This window comes from Panthera tigris, chromosome F2 (assembly GCF_018350195.1).
Source record: "Panthera tigris isolate Pti1 chromosome F2, P.tigris_Pti1_mat1.1, whole genome shotgun sequence".
Taxonomy (NCBI): Eukaryota; Metazoa; Chordata; class Mammalia; order Carnivora; family Felidae; genus Panthera; species Panthera tigris.
The window spans coordinates 8241400-8266118 of NC_056676.1; the positions used below are offsets into that span (position 1 = coordinate 8241400).

Consider the following 24719-nt stretch of genomic DNA (forward strand, 5'->3'; position numbering starts at 1 on the left):
CACTCAGAGGGGGAAGGCCAAGCACTCTCTTCGTGCATGCTGTTGGGATTACATGCAGCAGTACAGGACGCGGAATGTTCATGGCTGCGTGGAGAGGCAAGCAAACACGGCCTTGGGCAAGTTCTGAAGATGGCCATATTTTATACGGATTTTAATATATTTCATAGCACCTTTCACATGGCAAAAATTCAAGAAATGGTGGCTACCGTACTTATTAATTTGATTAATTAATTAATTAATCAAGTTAATTAATTACTGATGTGTGTGTCAATATACCTTTTAATGCATGTGATGTATTCATACACACTTAAATACTCCAAACATCACTTCCACTCATATCGTTTTATATCAGGAGTTCGGTGCCCACAGATGGTCTTTGCGGCACCTGCCAATATCGAAACGCAGCGCGAGGAGAGGTGTTCTGCGTTTTGAGACGACAACGAAATCACACTCGGCTGGGAAATGAAGAAAGGCTCCACGGGGTTGACAATTAGAGAAGGGCACAGGCAGGAGCAGGTGGACCAGAGAGCACGTCGCGTCTCCAAACAGGTGCCACGGGGCGCAGCGTGAGCCCCAGCGGGTTAGCTGTCGAGACAGTCCCCCACCCATTGGGCGCCATTGGCATGCCTCCGCTTGTAAGGGGGGGCTTTTGCCGTGCTGGTCTACATTTGCTTTTCAAACCGTGCAGATCTGTAGGCTCGTCGCAGCAAGATCGGTGCTAACCAGATGCCAGCTGTGCAGGTGGTCAGGTTTCTCTGATCCCAGGCTACTAGAGCTGGGGCAATAAAGAACGATCGCTTCGATGGAGTTAACACTACTCTCCGCCAGGCACTGTACCTGGCGATTCGTATCTATATATATCCAGCCAAATATTTATGAAGTACCATTCTGGCCTCCTGGTGCGACAGGTGCCGGGGATGACTGTCCCTGACACCACCCCTGACTTTGTAATGCTCACAGCTCAGGAGGGTACATGAACCCGTAACCAGGCGGCTCTGATACAGGTGACGTGTGTCGCAAAGGACACTCTACCCATCACTGGGGCTCAGCGAACACTTCCAAGGGGAGGTGCTCCAGGCATGGGGAGGTGCCGAAGGGAGAAGAGGACAAGAAGGGAAAGAAGGCGACCTCCACAGGGGAGACTGGGGCTGAAAGGGAGCGCAGGAGGTCCGAGAAGCCAAAGGTCCCCAGAGCGTTCCGGTGGGGCTGGGAGAGATGGGGCTGTAGAGGGCATGAGGGCCTGCGAGGTCGCGGGCTCCACCTCGAGAGAAGTGGGAAGCCACTAGAACGTCGTAAAAAGGCTTACTCAAAATTGTGTTTCTGAAAGACCACTCTGGCTGCCGAGGAGACGATGGACGGGGGCAGGGGCAAGAGTGTAGTCCCGGGGTTGGAGAGAAGCGAGTGTCACGGAGGCAGGGAAGGGACGGGATTAGGGACGGGGTTTGTGCGGAAGAGGAAAGAGTTAAGGGTAAGGCCCCGGCCTCTGGTTTGAGCAAGTGAGTGCCTGTCGGGGTAGAAAACGTGAGACAGTCCGTCCTCACAGTGACATTGTGAGGTCGAAATTGTTATTCCCATTCACCTGATGACAAAACAGAGGCTCGGTGGAGTTAAGCTGAAAGTTCAAGATCACACTGCGGTCAAGCCGGTGACTGCAGAGTTAACCTTCTTACTGTGCTCGGCTGAAGAGGCCGTTCCAGGTCCCCTGACTCAACCTCTTCCTCCTACTGGGGGGCTCTGGAGGCTCTGGGAAGGCGTACCGCTCATCCAGGGTCACGCTGAGTTACTAGAAGGCAGACCGTCCCTGGAGGCCGGGTGTCTCGGCTCCCACCGGCATCACGACATCCCTTTGACACCATTTAGCACCGGGGTTTACCTCCGTGACCAAAGAGATGGACGGGGCAGCAGTGGGCAGCCTGGAGCATCGTGGCGCTGGCTGGAAGGGGTGCTGGGCCCTGTCCAAGCTCGGGCGCTGCCGGGACTCCCCAGGCACACCCGATCTCCGGGGTCCCCCACCTGCACACGTTCAAAGCTTCCACAAGACGCCCTGAGAATCTCTGTCTTAAATGCCTGGTGCTGATTCTAATCTCCTTCCAGGCTCTCTCTGGCCTTGCTTCTCCGCCTCAACACGTTCACAGCAGGTCTGAGACAGGGTCCCTCCCAGGATGGGGGGGGGGGGACTGACGCTCATCCCTCCACTTGCTCCTGACCCTAAGGAAGAGTGGGATTGAAGGACTATAAGCTTGGGGGACACCTGCGTGGCTCAGTCGGTTAAGCGGCCAGCTCTTGGCTGCAGGCCATGACCTCACGGTCATGGGTTCGTGACCCATGGGGTCATGGGGTCATGGGGTCATGGGTCATGGGTTCAAGCCCCGTGGTCAGGCTCTGTGCTGATAGCTCGGAGCTTGCTTCGGATTCTCTCTCTCTCTCCCTCTCTCTCTGCCCCTCCCCCCGCTCACACTCTCTGTCTCTCTCTCTCTCAAAATAAACACAATTTTTTTACAAACGAACTATAAGCTTGCGGTTTGCACAGACTAGGTTCAAACCCTGGCTTGTCACGCCTGACCCCATGGCCTTAGGCAAGTTCTGAAGACGGAGTGCTATTTTATATGGATTTTTAATATCTTTCATAGCAGCTTCCACCCGGCAAGCATTCAAGAAATGGTGGCTATTATATTTATTAACCTATACTATGTGTATTATATATTAATATACATTTAAATACTCGAAATATTTCGACTCATAGCATTTTATGTTAGTACATGTATTACGACTTGTATTAATTATGCCAGAATCGGCAGCTTTGAACAGGAAAAGGCAGTCACAAAGGGCCCCAGGGCTGGGAGGTAGGGAGGCAGGCGGCAGGTGGGCTCGTGGCCCAGCGGCAGTGGGCGGGGAGGCGGAGTTTTGGTGTCAGCGTGTCTGGGGCCCTTCGGGTCATCCCCTGCCTGCCCTGACCTCTTCAGCGTCCGTGACCACCTCCCAATCCCTCGCCACTCAGTCTTCTTCCCAATTCCACTCTTTGGCCAATCCCTCCACGGGCAAACCATCACTCCCTGCTGAAACTCTGTTCTGGAATTCTAGAAACCCGGCTCTGGACCTCCACACCTCTCTGGCCTCCAGCGGTTAACACGGTGGGCAACGTGGACACGCTCAGGGCGTGGTCCCTTGACCCCAACAGGTTCCTTCACTCTCCGGACCTCTGTCTTCTCGCCCGTAAACAGGGCTGGTACCCACCGCCCAAGACGGTGCTGAGCATAGAACACAGAACTGACACCGATCTCCACACAGGATGTGTGATCAGCAAACCTTGACCACTTTTATGAAAGTGTCCAATTGCCTTTAACAGGCTTGTGGTTCAGACCAATGGAAGGCAGTGAGGTTTGATTATGCATCTTTTTTTCTTTTAAGTGTATTTCTTTATTGACTTTCAGAGAAAGAGAGAGAGAAAGTGTGCGTGTGCCAGCGGGAGAGGAGCAGAGAGAGAGGGGGAGAGAGAGAATCCTACACAGGGTCTGCACCGTCAGCACAGAGCCCGACGCGGGGCTCGAACCTATGAACCGTGAGATCGTGACCTGAGCCGAAGTCGGGCGCTTAACTGACGGAGCCACCCAGGGGCCCTTATTACGCATCCTAAAACTGGAAATAACTCGATGCTATTATTTTTCTACCACATGAAGCATGGGAACTTGCCCTCCGTCTGCATTAACTTCAGGTTGTTACCCGGAACTTTCCACTTGTCATGAAGAGGGGTCAATGCAGCCTCCACCCTCCAGCCTGCAGCAGGAGACCAGGGCTCTCGTGCAGCTCTGTTTCTAGCCAACAGATCTTAACCAGCTTCTTTAACTTTCCTGGGTCTCAGTTTATGCTATCTTTCAAGTGAGGGATGTGAACTAAAAATGGTCTCTCCTACCAGCGTATCTTTCAGCGAAGACACAACTTTCAGGATATGCAAGATCATGGAGCCCGAGCATGCACTGGGGGCTCCATAAATGCTTACTGAATAAGCAAGTAACTCTCAGTGTTTAGACGTAAAAGAGGGAGACACGGAGAGTTGAAATGATTTAGCCAAGATCAAGGACCTCTTCGGTAACAAGGCCAGGACTAAAATTCTTGATCCGGTATCTAGTTCCATATTTAGCCCCGTCTCTAACTAACTCACCAATCCTTGGCTCTAAAACCCCCAGTCAGAAGAAAATGGAAACAGGACAATGCATTTCTTTTAGCATCAATTGCTTTGTTATCTCCAAGCTCTGTTTGGTTCTATTTCCATAGCGCCTAGAGAACATTGACTTTTTGATCTGAAGTAAATCTTAATTCTCTCTATCCCCTTTCTAAAACAAATGCAAAGTAACCATTTCATTGCACTAGTATTTCTTTATAATCTGAAGTGAGCCCTTGAAAACTAATTTGGTGAAGACATGCTATCTTTTATCTGTATTGTGTTCAGTGATTTGAAAACTCCTCACTGAGATAGTTTTTGCAATATTCATTTTTTATTTCTTTGAGCTCTGCACCCGATCGTTTTCCTTCACTGTCTCAGGCTTCCTTTTTCCCAGTTCTTCTGTATTTTGTAAGCGTCCCATGTATGTCCTGAGTTGTTCTTCGATTCCCTTCTCGACCAGATGGGTTTCAACAGCTCCTTTATACCGTCATTATAAACACTAGTCATTTCATTTCTATAGTTGCCGTCTCTCTGACTCCTTTTATGTTTAGGCAGATGTGGTTTCGCTTTGTTGCCTTCAAGTGACAAACGGACCGGGACGAGATGATATTTCCCTAACAAGGCGACTCGCTTTTTTCCTGAGGTTAGTTTGGAAATGCATGAACCACGTCCATGAGCAATACGAGGGAGATTGAATTATTTGGGCAATTTTTTCCCCTTCTTCATCGTTATTCTCATCTCCAAAGAGCTCAAGATGAGGTATTTCTCTGTTATGGAAACTACATTATTTTCCTGATTATGCCAGATTCTTTTTCATCTAATTATTTAGTGGTGAATTTTCGGGGTCTCTCCTGAAATAAACAGGTGGTGAGGTCCAGAGTCGGCAGCTGTCACCGTGTAACCCAGCGGACCAAGAGCTGCCACCCACCCCCCATCTGCCACCTAGACACTCTACCAGGACCAAATGCTACAAGAACTGGGCCACAACCAGTTTTCAGGGAATTCTGCTGGAGGCCGACAACCTCCCTGGGAGACCAGGGGCAGGGGAGGGGCAGAGAGAGAGGGAGACGCAGAATCTGAAGCAGGCTTCAGGCTCTGTGAGGTCAGCATAGAGCCCAATGCGGGGATCGAACTCACGGACCTTGAGATCGTGACCTGAGCCGAAGTCAGATGCTTAACCGACCGAGCCACCCAGGCGCCTCTGGAATCCTGGTTTTTTAAGATAATTAACAGGAGGATAGACAAGTTTGGTTTGAAGCAAAGGTATATAAATTGTTTGGCATATATTGAGATTGGTAGCCTGTGACGTCAATCGCCAAGTATGGGATGTCAGACATCGAGTATGCAGCTCAGGACAGAGATGAGGGTGAGACATGACGATCTACTCATCAATGATGATGCAGAGGATACTTGTAACCGGAGGAGAAGCGCTCAGAGAGAGAGAGAGAGAGAGAGAGAGAGACCCTGAGGACTGAGACCACCAGGATTTCTTTAAGGAGTGAGTAACCAGCATTTCTTTAAGGAGTGAGTAACCCAGTAGAAAGCCGAAAGGAACAATCTGAGAAACAGAAGTAAAGTCAGACGAATATAACAGCAAGAGGAAAAACAAAAGTGAATTAAGAAAGAAAGCATTGCTAAGAATTGCTCCAGAGAGGTAGAGTAAGATAAGGATTGAGAAGTATGTGTTGGATGCGTGTTGAGATGTAATCCATCTATCATCGAATGCTTCGTCTCAAAGCTTGCAATTTGGTGATTTTATACTACATTCACCATGTTATGCAATCATCCCCACAGTCTAATTTTCAGAACATCTTCAACACCCCCAAAAGAAATCCCGTGTCTCTTAGCCATCAGTTCCCATAGCCTCCTCCCCACAGTCCTTGGCAACCATTTTCTGTCTCTATGGCTCTGCCTTTTGGGATGTCTCTGCACTCTGAAGTCCACAAGGCGGTGTTTATCACCGGTCACATCAGAAGTGAGCAGAGACAGAAGGCCACAAGAGGATGCAGACGCTTCTGAAGACATATGCAGTGTGTATCCTTATATCGTTGATGGTTTGTATTCATTGTTTCGACGTTATCTTGTTTATAGAACTTTAGGTTCCTTTTGATTTGGGGTCGTTATGAATAAAACCGCTGTGAAAATTCAAATACATGCCTTTTTGTGGACCTCTGTTTTCATTTGCCTTGAGTGCCTATCTACCAGTGTAATTGTGGGATCGTAGAGAGTGGTACATCTCATTTTGTAAGAAATTGGCACAAGGCTTTCCAGAGGAGCTGCTTGATTGTATCCTCCCATAGGACACTATGCAAGTTCTAATGGCTCTAACCTCTTTATCAACGCTTGGGATTGTCAGGTTTTTCATTTTAGCAAAGTGGTACCTTGTTGGGGCTTTAATTTGCATTTCCCTGATCACCAGTGACGTTGAGCATCCTGTTGTCGCTTCTTGGGCTTTGTAGTCTTTATTTTTTTTAACGTATCTGTTCGAGACTTTCACCCACTCTTTAAAAGAAGTATTTTATTATTGAGCTCTGGATATAAGACATTTGTCAGATAACACATATTGTGGATATTTTCCCCCAGTCTGTGGCTTGCCTTTTCATTGTCTTCCCAGGGTCCTTGAGGAGCAGAAATTTTTAATTTCCATAGACTCCAGTTTGATTTCCTTTCTATTATGGCTGAAATATTTATCTACTCCAAGGTCATGAAGATTTTCTCCTATTTTTTTTTCTCCTTGTTAGCTTCTACTTTTAGGGTGAATATGTCCAATTAAATTTTGTATAGAGTGTGAGGTATGGGTTGCAGTTCATTTTCTTTACCCAGTTAAACCAGCTCCAGTTACCCAAAAGATTATCTTTTTTCCACACTGAATTACTTTGACGCCATTTTGAAAATCATTTGGCCACATATATGGGAATCAATTTCTAGACTCTATTCTATACATGTATCCAATACCTCACTGTCTTGAGGTAAGTTTTAAAATCAGGTAGTTTAGGTCCTACAACTTTGTTTTCCTTCTTCAAATTATTTTGCCCTTCCATATAGATTTTATCATCAGACCATGGATTTCTACCCACCCCCCCTCTCCAAAGAAAGCTGCTAGAATTTGTTTTATTGGGATTGTTGAACCAATGAACCAATTTGGGGAGATTTGACACCTTATCAATATGTTTTCCTTCTTCAAAATTATTTTGCATTTCCATATAGATTTTATAATCAGACTGTGGATTTCTCCCCACCCCCCCTCTCCAAAGAAAGCTATTGGAATTCGTTTTATTGGGATTGTTGAATCCATGAACCAAGTGGGGGAGATTTGATATCTTATCAATACTGAGTTTTCCAAATTATGAACATGGTATATCTCCCCATTTATGTAGGCCTGTTTAAATCCCTCCCAGCAATATTTTATAATTTCAGCATAGTGCTCTTACACATGCAAGGTACGTTATTAAATTTTTTAAATGTTCAGTTCCATTATAAAAGACGAAAATGTTTATAATTTGTAAAACATGGCCAAAACTTGTAAAGTGTTTCAAGTATAGGTAACTTAGCAAGTAAAATCTTTGTTAGAACAGACAATTCACAAAATGTTAAAATTCATAAACCGCGTTAGGTAAAGATAAGTAGTTACAAAGTAAAGCATGTACATGCTAAAGATAGGCAAAAACGATGGGGAAAACAAAAAGATACCTAATATTCATGCAGCACCTGACTACTAAATATTCATAGTACACTAAATACACTAGAGGTACTAAATATTCATCATATATTAAACATGTATGAGGCATATACAGTGGTAAATATACAAGAAGCTCAAAATATTCTGGATACACTAAATATGCATGAGCACTTAATATTCGAGTGGCCTTAATTCACCACCCAGCAGTGACATCCATGATGGCCTTAAGAAAAACGAAACTTATGGCTGTTCGACAAGCTAATAGCCAGCTACACCTATAGCCAGGTTTTACTGTGCCTTTGTCTTCTCGATACAGCAAGAGTGTGTCACTGGCCCAGGATACCTTTTGCCTGAGTTCTCTTGCTCGAGCCTAATTTCCTGTCCGTATAATCACGTCATCAGTGGGAAAGGCTGATGAGGCAGAGGGACGGGACAAGTGAACATAGCATGGCCTGGGATTCAGATAGCATGGCTTTTCCACCTGCCTGCATGCACTCCAAAGTATGTTAAAACACCCCTTGTCCTTTTTCTCATTTTTTTTTTTAGTTTGTGTTGTGAATCGATTATATAAACCATGTGATTTGTGGGGTTTTTTCTTCTTTTTTTAATTGAGAACAAATTTTAGAGCAGTTTTAGGTTTCTAGCAAAATTGAGGGGAAGGTACAAAGATTTCCTATATCCCCCTTCCCCCAACAGCGTGGTACCTTCGTTACAAGTGATGAACCTACACTGACACATCATAATCACCCAAAGTCCAGAAACACTACGGTTCTCTTCTGGTGGTGTACATTTTATGGGTTTGGACAAAGGCGTGATGACGTGTATCCATCATTTATAGTAATTTCGTTACCCTAGAAATCGTCTGTGCCCCACCCACCTAATCATTCCTTCCCCCGAACCAGCCCCTGACAATCACTGAATGTTTTACTGTCTCCATAGTTTTGCCTTTGCCAGAATGTCATATACTTGGAATCATACAGTTTGTAGCCTTTTCAGATTGCTAATTTTTCAGGCTTTTTACTTCTCATTAGGACTGAGGGGCACCTCCTATCTCTCTCCACGCAGAACTGGAAACCAGAAGTCCCAAGTTTTGTGATTTGGGTTTTAATTTAATATTTTTAACTTAGCCTGTGAGCCCTTCTGTTCTGTTACCGTTGGGGTAGGCTGAAGATAATTTCCCAGATGGAAGTAATTTTTTGCTCATTGATTCCTAAGTATGTAATGATTTTCAATGCTAGTGTAAACGCAGTTGGTTATTTCATTTTCCGATTATTTGGTGCTGGTGTACAGAAATCCAACTAATTTTTGTGTATTGATTTGTATATTGATAATTTTGTATATATCCTGTGACCTTGTTAAATTCACTTGTCAATTTTGAAAGGATTTTCTTATTGTGGTAGATTCCTAATGATATTATATATATATATATATATATATATATATATATGCAATCAGGTCATCTGTAAATAAAGATAATTTTGCTTTCTGCTTTCCAATTTATTTGTCTTTTTTTTTCTTGCCTTATTTCGTTGGCTAGAAAACAGTGTTGAGATGATGAGAGTAGGTATCCTTGCCTTTTTCCTTGTCTTAGAGGGAAGTGTTCAGTATATTACCATTAAGATGTTAGCCATATCAAGTTGAGAAACATCTATTCTGATCCCACATGGCTGAGAATTTTTATCATGAATGTGTGCTGAATTTTATGGAGAATTTTTTCTACATCTATTGAGATGGTCATATGGTGTTTCTCCTTCATTCTATTAGTATGATGAATTAAGGTGATTGATATTTTTGAATTTTGAAACACCTTTTTATTCCTGGTATAAACCTCATTTCATGATATATTGTCACTTTTATATATTGTTACAATACACTTGTTAAAATTTTGTCAAGGATTTTTGTATCCAAGTTCATGGAGAATATTGGTCTGTAATTTTCTTTGCACTAATATGTCAGGCTTTTGAAGTCTCATGAAATGAATTAGGATGTACTTCTTCCTCTATTTTCTAAAAGAGCTTTGTATATTTGTATTATTTTATTTTTTCTTCTTTATTAACTGATAGATTTCATCAGCTAAAGCACAGGGCCTGAAATTTTCTTTGCAGGAAGGTTTGTGGTTTTGAATTCAACTTACTTAATAACTACAGAGCTAAAGTTTCTATTTCTTCTTGAGTGAGCTTTGGTAGTTTGTGCTTTTCAAGGAATTTGTTCATTTTATATAATTACTAAATTTATTGGCATAAAGTTTTCTTAATATTATTATTTAATTCAAAGGTCTATAGGATCTGTAGTGATTTTTCCTCACTCATTCTTAACATTGTTGATTTGTGTTACTTCTCTCTTTTCCTTATAAGTCTTGATTAGAGCTTATCCATTTTATTAATATTATCAAAGAACTGATTTTGGCTTGTCAATTTTCTCTATTTCTGTTTTGTTTGGTTTTCTGGAAACATTTGACTTTAGGTATTTCTTCTTTTTTATACAAGCCTTTAAAGCTACAAATTTCAATCCAATTGCTGCTTTCGATGTACCCATAAATTTTGCTGTGTGTGTTTTCATTATTATTTAACTGAGAATATTTTTCTAATTTCCACTGTGACTTCTTCGTTACCCATGAATTATTTTTAAATGTGGTGTTTAATTTCCAAACATTTTCAAATTGGGTGGTTTTCTAGATATCCTATTGCTATTGCCTTCTAATTTAATTCTGTTGTAGTCAGAAAATATACTGTATAATATTTCATTATTTTAAGACATTTAATACTCTGCATAAGATATCTTGGTGAATACACCATGTTCACCTAGGGGGAAAAAATATGCATTTTCTCATTGTTGCTTATAGTATTCTGTAAATGAAAATTGGGTCATTTGATATTCCTTTCAAAGCTTTTAATTTCCTACTGATTTTTTTCTACTTCCAGAAGGTCATACAAACCCTCCAGTTATGACTATGAATATATCTATATCTTCCTTTATTTACATCAGTTTTCTTCATATATTTTGAAATTTTATTATTAGGTACCTACATATTTAGGATTTTTGTGATTTCCTATTGAATTTATACTGTAATCATTTAAAACAGCTCTCTTTTTCTTTAGTAACATCAGTTTTCTTAAGTCTACTGTTTGCACAGTATATATTTTTTCTTATTCTTTTATTCAATCTGTCTTTACATTGAAAATCTCTATGTATGGCATATAATTGGGCCTTTGTCATAGGTTGGGTTCTCCAAAAGCGATGCAGAGCCAGAGGTTTCTGTGCAGAGTATATATTGGAATCAGCAACTGTGGAAAGGAGAGGAAGTATGCAGGATGGAACAGATGGAAAAGTCAAACTGCACTGAAGTCTTGACAGAGCCTCAGCCCACTTGACCCGGAACACTGGTGTATATACGGCTTGTCCGAGTTGTCCCACATTGGGCTGAAAGGGCCAGGTCTTTATGTCTCTGCCTCAATAGTAGTCAGGTGTGAACCACATTAAGAAGGTCATGCTCTGAGTGAGGCAGTTTTCTGCATATGTGGCAAACTTGAAGGACTTAGCAGATAAAGGCTCACTTCTGATAGCCTGGGCAAGTTCTTCTTTGAAGAGGGTCTGGTAGAGCAACTTCATATCTACCATAATTTTGACTTTCATCCATTCTCATTAAGTGGAATGTTTGGTCCATTTACATTTAATGTAATTATTGATGTAGTTGGGTTTTAACCTATCATCTTGTTATTTGTTTTCTAACAGTCCATATGATTTTGTTGTTTCTATTCCTCCTTTTCTGCTTTCCTTTGTGCTAATCAAATAATTTTTAATATTCCATTTTGTTTCTTATACGGGCTTTTCAGCTATGCCTCTTCTTATTTTCTTACTAGGTATATCTTCAGTTCATTACAGACCACTGTCAGGCCTCCACTTCTAGCCATAATGAGACAACATGGACTGGATTTATCACCCCATCTGGAACAACTGAAAACCAAACAAAATACATGAAATAAGTTTTCAGACATTGGACACCAGGCAGTGCTGCCCATTGTCCAATGCCTGAGAAGATTTGCCTCATGTGTCTTAGAAATTCAGAGTGGGAGATTTACAATTTTAGAGATTTTATGGTGGGAGAGTCAGTCTCTTCATCATTAAATTTTGTCATTACTAATAACTAATATTGACACAGTACTTTCACAACAGTTTTTATTACTCAATATCTATCGAGCCGAGCAATTGGATTTGGGTCATTTGATCCGAGGCTTGTATGAAGAACAATTTCTTCAGGCTTATAAGGAGAATGTAAAGAGACTTTACAGCCCAGGAGCACCTACTGTATTCCAACCATCTTCCTTGCAATATCTTCGGCTAATTCCTCATAACAATCTGTGAGGAGTATATTGTTATCCACATCCATTAAATGAGGAAACAGGACTCGGAGAAGTTTGGCAGTTTATCCAATGGTACTTGGTCAATAAGTGACACTGGGGGGTCAGACTCCGAGGCCTGTGTTCTCCTCCTGTCACACCTTTCCTCTCCAGCTTTATTATCCCCAAATCCCTTAAGGCAGGTTTCAAGGTATTAGGAGGGTTAACAACCTGACCAAAGTACCCAGGCAGTAAGTGTTTGATTCAGGTCCTTTTGTCTTCAGATTTGGATGATAGCAAAAAGAATGCTTATCGAGAGTGAAGCCCACTTCCACTATCTACCCTTCAGTCAAGACAATTATTTTGTTATAATTCAACTCATAAAAACATGTCCACATCTGTGACTCTGATTCCAGAAATTCTTTGCAGCTACTGCCACTCATACATTATTAAGGCAAAATGTATTCCAGGAGTGGTTTTGCTAAACCGCACTGTTAATACTGTAGATGGATAAAACAATGCCTCTAATGCCGTTTCAATTTCTTCTTGGATTGTTTGTGATCATTTTGATGGTTTAGTAATAGACTACAGACAGCAGCTGCAACACACACACACTCCAGAACACAGGGCTTGATTGAAGAAGTAGTCGATACTCATCAGCATTCGTCATCCACTTATCACTGTGACATATTCTAGGAAGGCAGGAATTATATATCCTGTTCTCTCCATATCCATTTTTCCAGAGTCTTCTCTCCAAGCACGCCAAGTGAAGAAATATTACAGTAGTACGGGAGGTCGTGCCCTATCTACTAATAGCATCAGGCTAGAGGATTCCCTGATGGGGGTAAGGGAAAAATAAATAAAGACGAGAGGTTTATGAATTGTCTCCCTTCTGGAATTTGAGTGCAACTGTCACTTGATGATGGATTTGACTTCTCGGCTGCTGGGATGCTCCAAACAAAGAATGATTACCGGATGTCACTTGGCACCAAGTTTAAGGCAGACAGTAAACCTTGATTAAGCAGAAACATAAACCCAGCCGAATTTTTTATAGCTTATGACTTTGGGGCGGAAAGCATGGGTCATAAGGAAACCAGATTATTTTAAGATTTATTCCAAAAATTACCATGCCATCATGCCCTGGGGTTAGCGAAGACTTGCCTGTATTTCCTATGCAGTTTCCAGAAGAAACCAGGGCAGGGGTCTGGATGTTATGATGGCTGCAAGGCATTACAATAGTCTCAACCTTCAAACAAACAAAAAAAAAAGAGATTCCATTTTGCTCAGGATATTGCACTTACTAAATTGCTAAGACAGAGAAGCCAAAACACACACTTCAGACAGACTTTGCAGCAACAAAAAGAGTGTGCAGGCTAACCCATTAAGTAATGTTATACTTTCATCAAAACATCTCAGTCTCTCTACCTTCTGTGTATTGTTTTCTAAGGCAGAGAAAAAAGAAATGTCTAGGTGGATGGAAGATGAGCGGTCCTAAGTGGTGGTGGTCTTTATCTCATGCGGATGGGGCCTCTGCTGAGGAAGGCTCTTCTCTGCTCCCCCCGCCCCCCGTTATCCCAGAGTGCTGGGTTCTGCCACCATTCCTGGTTTGCAGCCACTTATGATATGGCTTTGGAGGAGCTGTATTCACTACGTATCCTGCATGTATTTATTCATATACAGCAAACATCTTGGGGGCAGGCACTGTGAGAGAGCTAAATGAGCAAAGCACAGGGTTGCTCACAGCGCCAGTAGGGATCTAGGCTTAGAGTCAGATGCACTTCAATTCACTGAGGCGGGCAAGGACACGTATCTGTGGGCGAGCAGAGACTCTCTGTGCCCTGGGGCTGGGAATAAGGTGTGATCAGGCAACATTGCGTAGAAAGTCACCGGGGCTGGGTCTTGAACGACAGTGGGAATTTTTCAGGCATTTGGAAGAACAGTACTAGCCTTTACCCAGCGCCACTCCCCCAGGCAACACGATCCCATCTTTGCGCCCTTTTGTTTCTTACCCCAGGCAGATGGCAACGTGCTGTCCACACGCATTGTCACCGTGGGTACTCATTGTACCTCCTCTTGATGGGAATATCCTCTTGGAGTAGGAAGAATGAAGGATGTGACGAGTGCAGGTGACAGCTACAATGACAGGCCTGTGGGTCTCCACAGCCACAGGGATCCCTTGCAGGCCACAGGCTAAGAACACAGCCCTTATGCTATGTCTGCTTTGTATCCAGGCGCCCGCACCTAGAAAGAATGCAAGAGGCTAGCAACATCTCAGAAACGAAGCAGGCAAAATAGCAACTCTCCATCTTTGTACAGAACTTATTGTTATTTAAGTAGACCTCACAGAGTGTTAGACCAGGGCGTGTCTTAGAGGTCTGTACGTTTCACAGAGTTCACTGCGAAAACGCAAATCCCGCTCCCGTGATGTTAGCTTCTAGAAAAGCTTCAGACTTTTACTTTTCATGGGTCCAAAAATCAGTGTATGCAATTGATTAAGACCCCTGCCATCGAGGTATGGCTCTTAGGAACACCCAGACCCTTTTGGTCCGTGGTCGGGGTGGGGGGAGGCGGGGAGAGGGGGAGGGGGAGCAGCAGGGGGGAGGCAAGGCGTGTTGACCAGATGGAATCTCTGGTCACTTTACATATAGGAAGGATGAATGGGACACAAAGCACAGGGTGGCTGGTGAAAGGCAGGATGGAGGGGAGGGACACTTTCATTTTTCTGTCCCTAGGGTCCTTGCACTTACTGTTCCCTCTGCCTGTGGCGCTCTTCCCCTAGGTCCCTTCAAGGTGCACTCCTTCTTATCCTTGGTTTTGTCTTCAATGGTGCCTCCTCAAAAAGCCTTCCCTGACTACAACCACTACCCCTATATTCTTTCCCCATCACCCTGTTTTAAATAGCATTGCTTAATAATGATCTTGATTTAAAATTTTTTTTGAAATGTTTATTCATTTTTGAGAGAGAGAGAGACGGAGTGCAAGCGGGGGAGGCCAGAGAGAAAGGGAGACACAGAATCCGAAGCAGGCTTCAAGCTCTGAGCTGTCCGCACAGAACCCGACACGGGGCCCAAACTCACGAACCGAACCGCGAGAGCGTGACCTGAGCTGAAGTCGGACGCTCGACCGACCGAGCCACCCAGGCGCCCCCAACAATGATCTTGATCTTTATTGGTTACGTTGCGTTTGCTCTGTGTGTCTCCCATGAGATCGTCTGTCTTCCTCACTGCTGAGCAGGCAGAAAGTGTCCGGCTCAAGGAGGGGTCCGGACCAGTTGGAGGAAAGTTGGAGGAAACAGGCAGGGGCGTTCAGTCTCCTTGCCAAGCAGTGTGGTGGAGCTGGTGCTGTGGGCTGAAGACTTATCCCATAAAGGAATCTCCGTCTCAGTAGCACACTGCTCCTTACGCTCTGAAATACACGTTCCATAAATATCCACCAAGAGGAGCAAAGCGGGACATTTTGTCAAGGGATGTGCTAAAGAGGAAGGAGAAGCCCTTTCTTTCTAAGGCATCTCATCTCCACGGTCACTTCTCTGTGGACGGATAGTTTTATTTTTGCAGGACATTCAAAGATAGCCCCAGCCTGCCGAGCACAATGTAAAGATGACATTGCTTTGTGCTGAATCTAAGGGTTGGAGGATGACTGTAATTTGAGGCACCATGACGCGATAAAATGCACATGACATTAAAGTACCGTGCCCGGTGCTTTTTAGAGAGAACACCCCTGAGATTAACGAAGGTTGAACTTGAATTCTGTTAGAAGCGCGACTTTTGAGACCACGAGGCAAATACTTATCTATTAATGCACACGTTGTCCCAATATGAGCGGGAGGGGCCTTCCTTTCAGAAAATACGAGTATCACCCTCGTCTTGAAAATAAGAGCTTCTAAAGAGTGTCTCTGTATCAGCCCTCGGCTTTGGTGCGAGCGCTGGGACCCGAGCTAGATAAACGAGAGTAATATGTGTTCATCCACGGGATGCAGGCGTCTCCGCGCATCGTCCTTCCAGACAGCCTGCTTTCAGGCTGCCTTTTGTGAATGTTCACTTGTGGGTGTAATTTGGCAGGTCGAGGGGAGGAGAGGGGGGAGCACCGTAATCCGTGCAGCTGATTCGTCAGCTTGGAAGGGATGCAGTGAACTGAAACTAATTCAGGGCTCGACTTTACATTTTTGGCAAATGAGCAAATAGGCAGATTCGCACCAAACAGATGTGCCTGCCAGTGACCCCAGAAGCAGCTCCGGAAGCTGAGGTCCACTGCGCTGGTGCTCGGGTGTTAGTGAGAACACCGTAACAAGTATACAATGATTCTGGAACCTGTTGAGCTTTCATCTGCCATCAATTTCGTTTCGTTTAAGCCCAATTCAGGCTGACCTTGCCAGGAACCCTATCCTTTAAATTGGAGCTCTTCGATTGGCACAACTTTTGTGTCTGACGTGTGCTTTGAGTCGGCGGTCAGGAAATTGCCTTTGAAATGGTCACGGTTTGTATTCACATGGTCCCTCGGACTGATGATCAGGCTTTATCGGGACTGCGATCATGATTATTTACAGCACTCTCCAGGACTACCATAGTAGGTTGCTTCCCATGGGGAAAAACAAAAAAACAAAAAAACGTGAATTCTGAAGGAGAAAGGGTAAGTAGCTTGATAGATATCTTGTGTTAGCATTCGGTCCATTCATGCAGTTAACCAGTCACCGTGCATTCAGTGCTGTGCTGGGGATACAGGCTGCTAACAGGTGGTTTCTGTGGTTGTGGAACTCAGAATGAGAAAGAAAGTCCAGTGATCTAGACAAAGTTTAGCACCGTGAGGGGTGGAGACGCACGAAGCGGAAGAATAAACCAGCAATCCTGGGAGCACTGAAAATTCAGCAAACGAGCACACCTGGAGAATTCCAGGAAGGCTTCCCGGAGGAGGGGCTTGAAGGGTCTGCAAAGAGTCTTGAGGGGTTAAAAATGTTTTCCAGGGAGAAGGAGAATGGACACCAGGGGCGAACTCCAAGGCACAGAGACACGTGCAAGGACCTCGACCATGAAGGAGCAGGCTATGTTCTGCTGAGAGTTCAATGGAGCAAAGATGAGAAACTAGGGGGAAAGACTGGAACAAAGGTTCCCAAACATCTCGGTTCTTTGCAACCCACATATCTCAGTAAGTTTTTCATGGCAACCCGAGACCAAAAGAAACATCTAAAAGTTTATTACATAGTTAGGTTCAAATAACATTGAAGTTGAAACAAAGGAAAAAAAAAAAAAACATCGTTTTTTCCATTCTTAAAGCACCACAATTACTTATTTGGAGAATGTGTGTGTCAGTTGGCCACTAGAAAGCCTCTGACACACACATTTCTGCTTCCTGTTCCACACTGATTTCATGCGGTCCTGGCATTTTATCAGAGCTCCCGCCAAAACCCCCACTTCTCACACAGATATTTCTTCAACAGAATCACTACCTACTGTTCAAACTAGTAGCCTATCCTCCTAGTTTTGAGTACCTTGAACTCAACACTTTAAAATATTCCCGTACCACCCCTGTAATTTTCCTGCAGGACCCAAAGGCCCTCAATACTCAGTTTGGGAACCACCAGGCTGGTGAACCGGTTGAAATCAAACCAAAGAAGGTTTTGTGTGTCAAGAGACATCTCTGAAATACGAATGTGACATGTCCGTGACACGGAAGATAAAATCAGCCAGCAACGCTTTTGAACTGAATTGGTAAACATGCTTTAAAAATATGGAGACGAAAAAAAAATATGGAGACGAGACAGGCAAATAAACATTTTCTCTTCACGTCCTTGATGCATGAAAAAGTAAACAGAGATTCTGTTATAACTTACTCCCAACGCACAATGGCTTTTGGACTAGCCGTACCAATGTTAAGTTCTAGCATCAACGAATCTTGACTAGCCTATCCGCATTGTTCGACTAAAGTGAGCTCTCGGGTACGTGCACTTTAAAAAAAAATTAACTTTTCCACCAATGTTCGTAGCTGCATTATTTGTGGTAGCCAAAACATGGAAATGATCCACAGGTCCATCAACTGATGAATGGATGAACAACCTGTAGCATATGCACACAGTGGAATATTATTTCGCCATTAAAAGAAGAAAGTATTAATACACGCTCCAACATGGAAGAACCTTGGGGACATAGTTTTGCTGAAGGAAAGATGCCAGTCACAAAAAGTCATATGGCGCATGATTTCATTTATTTGGAATGCCCATAAGAGAGTAGACAAATCTGTAGAGACAGAAATGGTGGCCAGGGCCTGGAGGGAGGACTGGGGAATGACTGCTAATGGGCGTGAGGTTTCTTTCCAAGGTGACGGAAATGTTCTGGAATTAGACCGTGGTGATGGTCGCACAACTCAGAATACACTAAAACCCACTGAGCTGTATACTTCAAAAGAGTGAATTGTATGGTATGTGGATTCCATTCCAAGGGGAAAGACCAGAGACGGCATCGGTTGCCCAGACCCTCATTCCAGCCTTCTCAAAGTCAAGGATTCCTTCCCGTCTCAAAGGGGCCGCCATGGATGGAGGTTAACTATCCCTCTTGGAGCTAACAGGTGCCGGCCCCCAAGTTTACAAGCGTTTGTATCCTGGAGGTATCGTGAGGGTCCTAGACAAAGTCCAGGGCGTTATCTGAGTCAGCAAGACATGTGCCCATGGCAGTGCCTTCCCTGACGGGGGGCCGCCCTTGCTCTCCTCACCTCTCCTGCCACAGCCCGCGGTTCTCCTCTGGCTTCCTCCGTGGCGCTGACATGCTCACCTCACGTGAGTTCCAGGAGGTGAAGGAAGGAGCCAACACAATCGATGAAAATCCCCTCTATTTTTGACATATTTGACACGTATGGGGGCACTAGGTGAAGGCTACAGGAGGCCTGGCGGGGACAGACTTCAGCAGGCCTGTTTCAAAAGGCAATTCTGGAAAATGTCAAAAGAAAGAGCTTGTTACTCGGCAGTCTGTGTTAACAAGTCACGATAAGCCCCCACGGTGCTAAAATCCTCGAGATATGGGCCTCACCTCACACCGCAGCCACAAATAGCAGTCTACTAATCCTAGAATGAGGATCCAAGGACCCACTTCCTCTTTCTTCCACTTGCTCGTAATATTTCAGAAACCTTCCTTGATATTTTTAGGTCTTTATTGCACCATCTGGGAAGAAGAGATAAGATTGGTTTTATGGGTTAGTATTTGTAAAGCATTTTTGTTTTTCAGTGAAAAGTAACTACACTGAAAAAAGAACAAACTAATAACTCTAAGGTCAGTGTCCACGGAGGACCTAACCCGCGGCAATGACTCGTGCAGGAGTATAATCATTAATCATCCTCCCCCTGCCTCCCGTCCTCTTGCACACAGGAGAAGCGCCCTGCCCCCTGAATTACAGAGGGACCCTCCAAAGTGGTCTGGGCACATTTGCACTGGGGCCTGTGCGAGACGATCTACTGAGTTACAGGAAGAACATACTAGAATTATTTCTTCCTACACTTCTGTTTATCTTATCCTTTGCTTTTGTTTATGTTTTATCCTTCAGCTTGGATTGCTATTCCGCTTCTGCCATAGGATTTTAATCATATTTCATGTTTGAAAGCCTTATGGATCACCCTATTAAAATCTGAAGTTGGTTTGCTTATTCCCTATGAATCTAAAGTTCTAAATTGTTAAAAATGTGCGGGTTGAATTATCATGACAGTTATTAGTAGGACACCGTCGAAGAAAAAGATCTCAAACCTTGGAGACACCGCAGGTTTGATCATAACACCACAATAAAACACATACCATGTGGCTCAGTCGGTTAAGCGTCTGACTCTTGATTTCGGCTCAGGTCATGATCCCGGGGTTGTGGGATTGATCCCACATCGGGCTCCACACTAAGTGTGGAGCATGCTTAAGATTCTCTCTCTCTCTCTCTCTCTCTGCTCTCCCTCTCTCTCCCTCTGCCCCACTCCTCTGCTTACACTCTCTCTGTATATATTTAACAAAAAACCAAACACATATAGCGATAAAGTGAGCCAAGTAAATTTTGCGGTGTCCCAGTGCATATAAAAATTATGTTTATAGCAAACTGTAGCCTATTAAGTGTGCAGTAACGTTACATCTTTAAAAATGTACATATATTCATTTAAAAAATACTTTATTGCTGGGGTGCAATATTTGACAAGGTGGCCATCAGTTAAATGCCCAACTCTTGACTTCGGCTCAGGTCGCGATCTCACGGTTTGGGAGATCAAGCCCTGAGTAAAGCTGTAGGCTGACAGCGCACAGCCTGCTTGGGATTCTCTCTCTCCCCCTCCCCGTGCCCCTCCCCCATTGACCTGCACGCTTTCTCTCTCAAAAGAAATTAAAACTTAAAAAAAATTTTTTTAAGAAAAATACTTTATTGCTGAAAAAGGCTAACCACGCTCTGAGCTTTCAGCCTGTCGTCATCACTAATCATCATCAAAAATCTAATAATCCTGAAAAGTTTGAAACCGCGAGAATTACCCAAAAGTGACACAGAGACATGGTGTGAGCAAATGTAGTTGGAAAAATGGTGCCAACAGACCTGCTTAGCACATGGTTGCCACAAACCTTTAATTTGCAAAGACCGCAATATCTGCAAAGAGCGATAAAGCAAAACGCAGTAATACGGGGTATGCCTGTATGTTACATGAAAAGTAAGAGAAAACTTGGAAATGTTTCTCTTAATAGATTTTGCACAGTTCTTTTTCTGAGTTCCTATATCCTTAGTGCCAAAATGACACAGGACACAGCATTAATGCCACCCTGACTTGTCTTTTTTATAGATGAAAATGCTGAAAACGCCTGACTCACCTAAATAAGTAGGTGGTAATGAAGGCATTTTAGTTCAGCAACATCACTCAACTGTTGGATTCTCCCTGAGTTATATTTCCCCAAATTAGCATAGTTATGTATCTGCAAAATGTATTTTTAAATGATCTATCAGCTGACAACTCAATCAAGTTCTCCTTCAATTTCGTTGTAAGCCAACAGACCTAAAAAGGAATAGCTACCCACTTGCTCGAGTCTATCACGTTCTTAGACACACATCAATATTTCAAATGATTCTTTCGTGAAGAGGTTTTAACACTCCAAAGCAATGTGCTATAGTGAAATTTGGGATGGGTGAGTGGTATGCTATTCCTCTGTAAAGCAGGAAAGGGGGTCACGAGGGAAGGGGAGAAGGGAGAGAAGAGGAAAAATATCTAGACCGCAGGGGTCTTTTCAGGCCGATCAATTGGTCTGCAAGTTGATGGTCTAGAAACGGGCCACCTCAAAGCTCTCCTTGCTCACACACCATAGAACACCTTCTGCACCCCCATACCTCAAGCCCCCCTCAACTGTCGGGGCTGGGTAGCCACTGAGTGGGGAGAAGGGAGAGGCACTGAGTCACGAGCCTGGCACCTGTTGGAGAAATCGGCCAATGAGCAATTCCCCACAGCAAGATAGCCAAAGAACATTAAAGGAGGGAGTGTCCAATGATCAACATTAAATGCTTTAGGATTCTGGAATCTGTAGGTAGTATTGGTCTCCCCCAACCCCAAGTCTCTAAGTAGTATATTTGTCTCCCCAAACCTTCCTAAAATCTGCTACACACAAGTATATCAGAAGAGTGGGCTTATGAAAACCAGCCAAAGGAACCGAATTCCACGTTGGGTCAGCACAGAGCAGAGAGAAGAGAATAGCTGAAGGGGGGAGACGGGGGGAAGTTCAAGTACTCCATCAAAGCAGGAACTTTGAGCCAGAAATTGACTGTGGGACTAAAAGCCTCCAGGAAGCTACAGAGATTTGGGGGGAGACACTGGATTTCATCCAGGATATGAAGCAAGAGTTTATATCAATCTTGTGTTGATCTCAGAGAACAGGACAACCTCAGCTAAAATTTAAGTTACTTGGGACAAATTAACACCGGCAACAAAGAGGACAGAAGCCAGCCAAAGTCCTGTAGCCACTAAATCGAAGGCTGCCTTAAAACTTCCTGCTCTGTCACTTACCCTCTGGTGACCTGGGGAAGTCATTGCCCTGTCTACGGCTCATTGTCCTTGCCTGTGTTAGTTATACCTAGCTCATTTATTTCTTGTGAAGATTAAGTAAGGTCAGGTCCACAGCACATAGCTCACAATTGCCATTGGCTATTCTTCCTATTATTCATTGATTCTATTCTTACATCTTCTGCTAAAATAGCCTAAGCCCAGATTTTCTTCACACACCTAATAGAATTCACCACTCATTCTGCTAGCAGATTTTTATTAAATGCATTTTATGTGTAGAAAAACAAAAACAAAAATGTAATGTCTTGTATGCCATATTAGTTCCTCCTTATCTACAGTTTCAGGTACTTGTGGCCAGTCGTGGTCTAGGAGCAGATGATCCTTCTCACATATCATCAGAAGGTCAAGAGTAGCCTAACACTCTATCACGATGTCAAATCATTCATCTCACTTCATCTACTCATGTAGGCATGTTAGCATCTCACATCCTCCCAAGAAGGGTGAATATGGTACAAGATATTCTGAGACAGAGAGAGACTGTTCATCTCTGACTGTGCCTCACGTATAAATTAAACTTTATCATAGATATGTATGTATAGGAAAAAAAAACATAGTATACATAGAGTTCAGTACTATTTGCAGTTTCCGGAATCTGCTAGGGGGTCTTGGAATTTATCCCCTGTGGATAAGGTGGGACTACTAAATGGTCTTCCTTTACTATTGAATTGATATCTTCATTCCTAAAGGATTTAAGGAATCAACACATGTATGTTGAATACTTGAAAGATGTTACCCCAAAGGTTAAAAAATCACGGCAAAGGGAGAAGTGGGGGGACATCATGAGACAAAAACAAGGAAAGCCAGCATACGGAAACATATGCCATAACGGCCTACACAGTTATTAAAGTGAACCATGTGTTTAATGGTATATTGTCCAGTTGCCAAAGCAAAGCCGAAAACACGAGCAGTTGCAACGTTCACGTTGCCCAGAAGATAAAACAAGTATTAATTACCTGAGAGGTGACAGTTCTCGGTGGCAACCAGACCTAAGGATAATTATCCCAGGGGACACTAGGCCTTGAGCGACAGTGGACAGCATCCTGAAGAATATTCCTACAGTAACTACAGCAATACTGCATTTCTATTTAACGAGTAACACAAAAGAGAGACTGCAGACTTCTGGGATCCAATGAGGGATCTCGGCCAAAGAGGGGAGCTAAGAGTTCCCGCGAGGGGCCCGTCACTAATGGTGGAGGACAGAGCACTTGGACGATAGTGGTACATGACTTGAGCCATGACTTGAAAGCTGGATGCTTTCTCTACACGACTGCTTCTTCCAAGGTCTCTGAGGGCCTCATAGCAGACCACGATTTGGTAAAAATGCTCCTGTGATCTGGCTCGGGCCCAGGCAGATTTAGCCATGGAGGGCATAGGGTCTCAATGCAGGGTGCCATGCTGCTGGTTTACAGCAGGCTTTTCCAGCCCATACCGGAGATTCAGATTTCAGAGACGCACAGCGGGCCAGGACCTTACCACTTTTAAGGGGCTCTTCAGTGATTCCCTTGCACTTTGTGAAATGCAAATCTAAGAAGGATGGATGAACCATATACCCTTTAGAGAATCACTCTTTCTGCCTGAAACAGAGCTATAGATGGAAACAGCTTACGTTTCAGGTTACATTTGCAAATGAGAGCCCAGAGTACATGTTCTCGCTGCAGGCTTTAAGAAGAGTTAGGTGTAGGGGCACCTGGGTGGCTCAGTTAGTTAAGCGGCCAGCTTCAGTCAGGTCATGACCTCCCGGTTTGTGAGTTCGAGCCCCGTGTTGGGTTCTGGGCTGACAGCTCAGAGCCTGGAGGCTGCTTCAGATTCTTTGTCTCCCTCTCTCTCTGCCCCTTCCCCTGCTCGTGTTCTGTCTCTCTCTCAAAAATAACTGAACATTTTTAAAAATTAAAAAAAGAGCTATATATATATATATATATATATATTTCAAAAATGTTTTTAATGTTTATTTATTTTTAAGAGGGACAGAGACAGAGCGTGAGCAGGGGAGGGGCAGAGAGAGAGGGAGACACAGAATCCGAAGCAGGCTCCAGGTTCTGAGCTGTCAGCACAGAGCCCGATGCCGGGCTCAAACTCGTGAACTGAGAGATCATGACCTGAGCCCAAGTCAGATGCTTAACCGACTGAGCCACCCAGGTGCCCCTATATATATATGTATTTTTTTAATGTTTATTTATTTTGAGAGAGCTCGTGTGCCTGTGTGTGAGCAGGGGAGGGGCAAAGGGGGAGAGAGAGAGAGAGAGAGAGAGAGAGAGAGAGAGAATCTCAAGCAGGCTCCACACTGTCAGTGCAGAGCCCCACTAGGGCTCAAACCCACAAACCTCGAGATCATGAGATTATGACCTGAGCCAAAATCGAATCAGTCACTTAACAGACAGTGCAACCCAGGTGCCCCAAAAGCTATATATTTTTAAGAGATGAGACTCATCTTATAAAAGTTAAGAACATCAGATATAGGTCACACTAGAAGATGGACAAGGAGGAACACTCCCAAGT

General features: G+C 43.9%; 1 protein-coding gene and 1 long non-coding RNA gene across 2 annotated transcripts in view; both read right to left on the reverse strand.

Annotated features, from left to right (window-relative positions):
- Window positions 1-261: 261 nt before the first annotated feature.
- On the reverse strand, window positions 262-2111 carry LOC122235005. The gene is made up of 2 exons (XR_006213052.1): window positions 1307-2111; window positions 262-775 (listed from the first exon to the last, which is right to left on the reverse strand). It is a non-coding gene; the product is annotated as an uncharacterized LOC122235005 (long non-coding RNA).
- An 11212-nt stretch (window positions 2112-13323) lies between these two features.
- TMEM68 (transmembrane protein 68) overlaps window positions 13324-24719 on the reverse strand; it is a 92107-nt gene continuing 80711 nt past the window's right edge. The window contains exons 8-11 of the transcript XR_006212768.1: window positions 19195-19326; window positions 18881-19094; window positions 14188-14419; window positions 13324-13424 (exon numbers count right to left, since the gene is read on the reverse strand). The gene's annotated coding sequence lies outside the window, so the exon portion shown is untranslated. The remainder of the gene's footprint in view (window positions 13425-14187; window positions 14420-18880; window positions 19095-19194; window positions 19327-24719) is intronic.